This window comes from Cherax quadricarinatus, unplaced genomic scaffold (assembly GCF_038502225.1).
Source record: "Cherax quadricarinatus isolate ZL_2023a unplaced genomic scaffold, ASM3850222v1 Contig4355, whole genome shotgun sequence".
NCBI classification, from domain to species: Eukaryota; Metazoa; Arthropoda; class Malacostraca; order Decapoda; family Parastacidae; genus Cherax; species Cherax quadricarinatus.
In genome coordinates, this window is record NW_027199381.1 from 23,427 (window position 1) to 31,716 (window position 8,290).

Genomic DNA, 8,290 nt, shown 5'->3' on the forward strand with positions numbered 1-8,290 from the left:
TCTTGCTGTGTCTACCATGTCCACCTGGAGTCTTGCTGTGTCTACCATGTCCACCTGGAGTCTTGCTGTGTCTACCATGTCCACCTGGAGTCTTGCTGTGTCTACCATGTCCACCTGGAGTCTTGCTGTGTCTACCATGTCCACCTGGAGTCTTGCTGTGTCTACCATGTCCACCTGGAGTCTTGCTGTGTCTACCATGTCCACCTGGAGTCTTGCTGTGTCTACCATGTCCACCTGGAGTCTTGCTGTGTCTACCATGTCCACCTGGAGTCTTGCTGTGTCTACCATGTCCACCTGGAGTCTTGCTGTGTCTACCATGTCCACCTGGAGTCTTGCTGTGTCTACCATGTCCACCTGGAGTCTTGCTGTGTCTACCATGTCCACCTGGAGTCTTGCTGTGTCTACCATGTCCACCTGGAGTCTTGCTGTGTCTACCATGTCCACCTGGAGTCTTGCTGTGTCTACCATGTCCACCTGGAGTCTTGCTGTGTCTACCATGTCCACCTGGAGTCTTGCTGTGTCTACCATGTCCACCTGGAGTCTTGCTGTGTCTACCATGTCCACCTGGAGTCTTGCTGTGTCTACCATGTCCACCTGGAGTCTTGCTGTGTCTACCATGTCCACCTGGAGTCTTGCTGTGTCTACCATGTCCACCTGGAGTCTTGCTGTGTCTACCATGTCCACCTGGAGTGTTGCTGTGTCGGGCATGTCCTCCTGGAGTCTGTGTCTACCATGTCCACCTGGAGTCTTGCTGTGTCTACCATGTCCACCTGGAGTCTTGCTGTGTCTACCATGTCCACCTGGAGTCTTGCTGTGTCTACCATGTCCACCTGGAGTCTTGCTGTGTCTACCATGTCCACCTGGAGTCTTGCTGTGTCTACCATGTCCACCTGGAGTCTTGCTGTGTCTACCATGTCCACCTGGAGTCTTGCTGTGTCTACCATGTCCACCTGGAGTCTTGCTGTGTCTACCATGTCCACCTGGAGTCTTGCTGTGTCTACCATGTCCACCTGGAGTCTTGCTGTGTCTACCATGTCCACCTGGAGTCTTGCTGTGTCTACCATGTCCACCTGGAGTCTTGCTGTGTCTACCATGTCCACCTGGAGTCTTGCTGTGTCTACCATGTCCACCTGGAGTCTTGCTGTGTCTACCATGTCCACCTGGAGTCTTGCTGTGTCTACCATGTCCACCTGGAGTCTTGCTGTGTCTACCATGTCCACCTGGAGTCTTGCTGTGTCTACCATGTCCACCTGGAGTCTTGCTGTGTCTACCATGTCCACCTGGAGTCTTGCTGTGTCTACCATGTCCACCTGGAGTCTTGCTGTGTCTACCATGTCCACCTGGAGTCTTGCTGTGTCTACCATGTCCACCTGGAGTCTTGCTGTGTCTACCATGTCCACCTGGAGTCTTGCTGTGTCTACCATGTCCACCTGGAGTCTTGCTGTGTCTACCATGTCCACCTGGAGTCTTGCTGTGTCTACCATGTCCACCTGGAGTCTTGCTGTGTCTACCATGTCCACCTGGAGTCTTGCTGTGTCTACCATGTCCACCTGGAGTCTTGCTGTGTCTACCATGTCCACCTGGAGTCTTGCTGTGTCTACCATGTCCACCTGGAGTCTTGCTGTGTCTACCATGTCCACCTGGAGTCTTGCTGTGTCTACCATGTCCACCTGGAGTCTTGCTGTGTCTACCATGTCCACCTGGAGTCTTGCTGTGTCTACCATGTCCACCTGGAGTCTTGCTGTGTCTACCATGTCCACCTGGAGTCTTGCTGTGTCTACCATGTCCACCTGGAGTCTTGCTGTGTCTACCATGTCCACCTGGAGTCTTGCTGTGTCTACCATGTCCACCTGGAGTCTTGCTGTGTCTACCATGTCCACCTGGAGTCTTGCTGTGTCTACCATGTCCACCTGGAGTCTTGCTGTGTCTACCATGTCCACCTGGAGTCTTGCTGTGTCTACCATGTCCACCTGGAGTCTTGCTGTGTCTACCATGTCCACCTGGAGTCTTGCTGTGTCTACCATGTCCACCTGGAGTCTTGCTGTGTCTACCATGTCCACCTGGAGTCTTGCTGTGTCTACCATGTCCACCTGGAGTCTTGCTGTGTCTACCATGTCCACCTGGAGTCTTCCTGTGTCTACCATGTCCACCTGGAGTCTTGCTGTGTCTACCATGTCCACCTGGAGTCTTGCTGTGTCTACCATGGTGACACTGTCATGGATGACACTGTCATGGATGACACTGTCATGGATGACACTGTCATGGATGATACTGTCATGGATGACACTGTCATGGATGACACTGTCATGGATGATACTGTCATGGATGACACTCTCATGGATGACACTGTCATGGATGACACTGCCATGGATGACACTGTCATGGATGATACTGTCATGGATGACACTGTCATGGATGACACTGTCATGGATGACACTGTCATGGATGATACTGTCATGAATGACACTGTCATGGATGACACTGTCATGGATGACACTGTCATGGATGACACTGTCATGGATGACACTGTCATGGATGACACTGTCATGGATGACACTGTCATGGATGACACTGTCATGGATGATACTGTCATGGATGATACTGTCATGGATGACACTGTCATGGATGACACTGTCATGGATGACACTGTCATGGATGATACTGTCATGGATGACACTGTCATGGATGACACTGTCATGGATGACACTGTCATGGATGACACTGTCATGGATGACACTGTCATGGATGACACTGTCATGGATGACACTGTCATGGATGACACTGTCATGGATGATACTGTCATGGATGATACTGTCATGGATGACACTGTCATGGATGACACTGTCATGGATGACACTGTCATGGATGATACTGTCATGGATGACACTGTCATGGATGACACTGTCATGGATGACACTGTGATGGATGACACTGTGATGGATGACACTGTCATGGATGACACTGTCATGGATGACACTGTCATGGATGACACTGTCATGGATGACACTGTCATGGATGACACTGTGATGGATGACACTGTGATGGATGACACTGTGATGGATGACACTGTCATGGATGACACTGTCATGGATGACACTGTCATGGATGACACTGTCATGGATGATACTGTCATGGATGACACTGTCATGGATGACACTGTCATGGATGACACTGTCATGGATGACACTGTCATGGATGACACTGTCATGGATGACACTGTCATGGATGACACTGTCATGGATGACACTGTCATGGATGACACTGTCATGGATGATACTGTCATGGATGATACTGTCATGGATGATACTGTCATGGATGACACTGTCATGGATGACACTGTCATGGATGACACTGTCATGGATGATACTGTCATGGATGACACTGTGATGGATGACACTGTGATGGATGACACTGTGATGGATGACACTGTGATGGATGACACTGTGATGGATGACACTGTCATGGATGACACTGTCATGGATGACACTGTCATGGATGACACTGTCATGGATGACACTGTCATGGATGACACTGTCATGGATGACACTGTCATGGATGACACTGTCATGGATGACACTGTCATGGATGACACTGTGATGGATGACACTGTCATGGATGACACTGTCATGGATGACACTGTCATGGATGACACTGTCATGGATGACACTGTCATGGATGACACTGTCATGGATGACACTGTCATGGATGACACTGTCATGGATGACACTGTCATGGATGACACTGCCATGGATGACACTGCCATGGATGACACTGTCATGGATGACACTGTCATGGATGACACTGTGATGGATGACACTGTCATGGATGAAACTGTCATGGATGACACTGTCATGGATGACACTGTGATGGATGACACTGTCATGGATGACACTGTCATGGATGACACTGTCATGGATGAAACTGTCATGGATGACACTGTGATGGATGACACTGTGATGGATGACACTGTCATGGATGACACTGTGATGGATGACATTGTCATGGATGACACTGTCATGGATGACACTGTCATGGATGACACTGTCATGGATGACACTGTCATGGATGACACTGTCATGGATGAAACTGTCATGGATGACTCTGTCATGGATGACACTGTGATGGATGACACTGTCATGGATGACACTGTGATGGATGACATTGTCATGGATGACACTGTGATGGATGACACTGTGATGGATGACACTGCCATGGATGACACTGTCATGGATGACACGGTCATGGATGACACTGCCATGGATGACATTGTCATGGATGACACTGCCATGGATGACACTGTCATGGATGACATTGTCATGGATGACACTGTCATGGATGACACTGTCATGGATGACACTGTCATGGATGACACTGTGATGGATGACACTGTGATGGATGACACTGTGATGGATGACACTGTGATGGATGACATTGTCATGGATGACACTGTGATAGTTGACACTGCCATGGATGACACTGTGATGGATGACACTGCCATGGATGACACTGTCATGGATGACACTGTCATGGATGACACTGCCATGGATGACATTGTCATGGATGACACTGTGATGGATGACATTGTCATGGATGACACTGTCATGGATGACACTGTTACGGATGACACTGTCATGGATGACACTGTCATGGATGACACTGACATGGATGACACTGCCATGGATGAAATTGTCATGGATGACACTGTCATGGATGACACTGCCATGGATGACATTGTCATGGATGACACTGTCATGGATGACACTGTCATGGATGACACTGCCATGGATGACATTGTCATGGATGACACTGTCATGGATGACACTGTCATGGATGACACTGTCATGGATGACACTGTAATGGATGACACTGTCATGGATGACACTGTCATGGATGACATTGTCATGGATGACACTGTCATGGATGACACTGTCATGGATGACACTGTCATGGATGACACTGTCATGGATGACACTGCCATGGATGACATTGTCATGGATGACACTGTCATGGATGACACTGTCATGGATGACACTGTCATGGATGACACTGTCATGGATGACACTGTCATGGATGACACTGTCATGGATGACACTGTCATGGATGACACTGTCATGGATGACACTGTCATGGATGACACTGCCATGGATGACATTGTCATGGATGACACTGTCATGGATGACACTGCCATGGATGACATTGTCATGGATGACACTGTCATGGATGACACTGTTATGGATGACACTGCCATGGATGACACTGTCATGGATGACACTGTCATGGATGACACTGTCATGGATGACACTGCCATGGATGACACTGTCATGGATGACACTGTCATGGATGACACTGTCATGGATGACACTGTCATGGATGACACTGTCATGGATGACACTGTCATGGATGACACTGTCATGGATGACACTGTCATGGATGACACTGTCATGGATGACACTGTCATGGATGACACTGTCATGGATGACACTGTCATGGATGACACTGTCATGGATGACACTGTCATGGATGACACTGTCATGGATGACACTGTCATGGATGACACTGTCATGGATGACACTGTCATGGATGACACTGTCATGGATGACACTGTCATGGATGACACTGTCATGGATGACACTGTGATGGATGACACTGTCATGGATGACACTGTCATGGATGACACTGTCATGGATGACACTGTCATGGATGGCACTGTCATGGATGACACTGTCATGGATGACACTGTCATGGATGACACTGTCATGGATGATACTGTCATGGATGACACTGTCATGGATGATACTGTCATGGATGACACTGTCATGGATGATACTGTGATGGATGACATTGTCATGGATGACACTGTCATGGATGACACTGTCATGGATGACACTGTGAGGCAAATTTTAGTATCGATAGCAAAGGAAGACAAGATTTACATCTCTGTCTATGTCGGATATGAGGATGAGGAACAGGATGGGAGCTAGTACTGTACCTTGTGGAACACTGGGAGCCAGTACTGTGCATTGTGGAACACTGGGAGACAGTACTGTGCCTTGTGGAACACTGGGAGCCAGTACTGTGCCTTGTGGAACACTGGGAGACAGTACTGTGCCTTGTGGAACACTGGGAGACAGTACTGTGCCTTGTGGAACACTGGGAGCCAGTACTGTACCTTGTGGAACACTGGGAGCCAGTACTGTACCTTGTGGAACACTGGGAGCCAGTACTGTGCCTTGTGGAACACTGGGAGCCAGTACTGTACCTTGTGGAACACTGGGAGACAGTACTGTACCTTGTGGAACACTGGGAGCCAATACTGTACCTTGTGGAATACTGGGAGCCAGTACTGTACCTTGTGGAACACTGGGAGCCAGTACTGTACCTTGTGGAACACTGGGAGCCAATACTGTACCTTGTGGAACACTGGGAGCCAGTACTGTACCTTGTGGAACACTGGGAGCCAATACTGTACCTTGTGGAATACTGGGAGCCAGTACTGTACCTTGTGTAACACTGGGAGCCAGTACTGTACCTTGTGGAACACTGGGAGCCAGTACTGTGCCTTGTGGAACACTGGGAGCCAGTACTGTACCTTGTGGAACACTGGGAGCCAGTACTGTACCTTGTGGAACACTGGGAGACAGTACTGTACCTTGTGGAACACTGGGAGACAGTACTGTACCTTGTGGAACACTGGGAGCCAGTACTGTACCTTGTGGAACACTGGGAGACAGTACTGTACCTTGTGGAACACTGGGAACCAGTACTGTACCTTGTGGAACACTGGGAGACAGTACTGTACCTTGTGGAACACTGGGAGACAGTACTGTACCTTGTGGAACACTGGGAGCCAGTACTGTACCTTGTGGAACACTGGGAGCCAGTACTGTACCTTGTGGAACACTGGGAGACAGTACTGTACCTTGTGGAACACTGGGAGCCAGTACTGTACCTTGTGGAACACTGGGAGACAGTACTGTGCCTTGTGGAACACTGGGAACCAGTACTGTACCTTGTGGAACACTGGGAGACAGTACTGTACCTTGTGGAACACTGGGAGACAGTACCCTTGTGTCTAGACTGTGGGGTGACCCATGTGTCTAGGCTGTGGGATGACCATTGTGTCTAGACTGTGGGGTGACCCCTGTGTCTAGGCTGTGGGACGATCATTGTGTCTAGACTGTGGGGTGACCCATGTGTCTAGACTGTGGGGTGACTCCTGTGTTTAGACTGTGGGGTGACCCCCTGTGTCTAGGCTGTGGGACGACCATTGTGTCTAGACTGTGGGGTGACCCATGTGTCTAGGCTGTGGGACGACCATTGTGTCTAGACTGTGGGGTGGGACGACCATTGTGTCTAGACTGTGGGGTGACCCATGTGTCTAGACTGTGGGGTGACTCCTGTGTTTAGACTGTGGGGTGACCCCTGTGTCTAGGCTGTGGGACGACCATTGTGTCTAGACTGTGGGGTGACCCATGTGTCTAGGCTGTGGGACGACCATTGTGTCTAGACTGTGGGGTGACCCCTGTGTCTAGGCTGTGGGACGACCATTGTGTCTAGACTGTGGGGTGACCCCTGTGTCTAGGCTGTGGGACGACCATTGTGTCTAGACTGTGGGGTGACCCATGTGTCTAGGCTGTGGGACGACCATTGTGTCTAGGCTGTGGGGTGACCCCTGTGTCTAGGCTGCTGTTGTTACTGGTGCTGCTGCTGTTACTGGTGCTGTTGTTAGTGATGTTGTTAATGGTGCTGCTGCTATTGGTGGTGCTGTTACTAGTGCTGCCGCTGCTGTTGTTACTGGTGCTGTTGATGTTACTGGTGCTGTTAGTGGTGCTGTTACTAGTGCTGCCACTGCTGTTGTTACTGGTGCTGTTGATGTTACTGGTGCTGTTAGTGGTGCTGTTACTAGTGCTGCCACTGCTGTTGTTACTGGTGCTGTTGATGTTACTGGTGCTGTTAGTGGTGCTGTTACTAGTGCTGCCACTGCTGTTGTTACTGGTGCTGTTGCTAATGCTACTGGCACTGCTGTTACTGGTGCTGTTGGTGGTGCTGTTACTAGTGGTGCTGCTGCTACTGACACTGCTGCTGTTGGTGGTGCTGTTACTAGTGGTGCTGCTGCTACTGACACTGCTGCTGTTAGTGGTGCTGTTACTAGTGCTGCCGCTGCTGTTGTTACTGGTGCTGTTGCTAATGCTACTGGCACTGCTGTTACTGGTGCTGTTGATGGTGCTGTTACTAGTGGTGGTGCTGCTGCTACTGACACTGCTGCTGTTGGTGGTGCTGTTACTAGTGG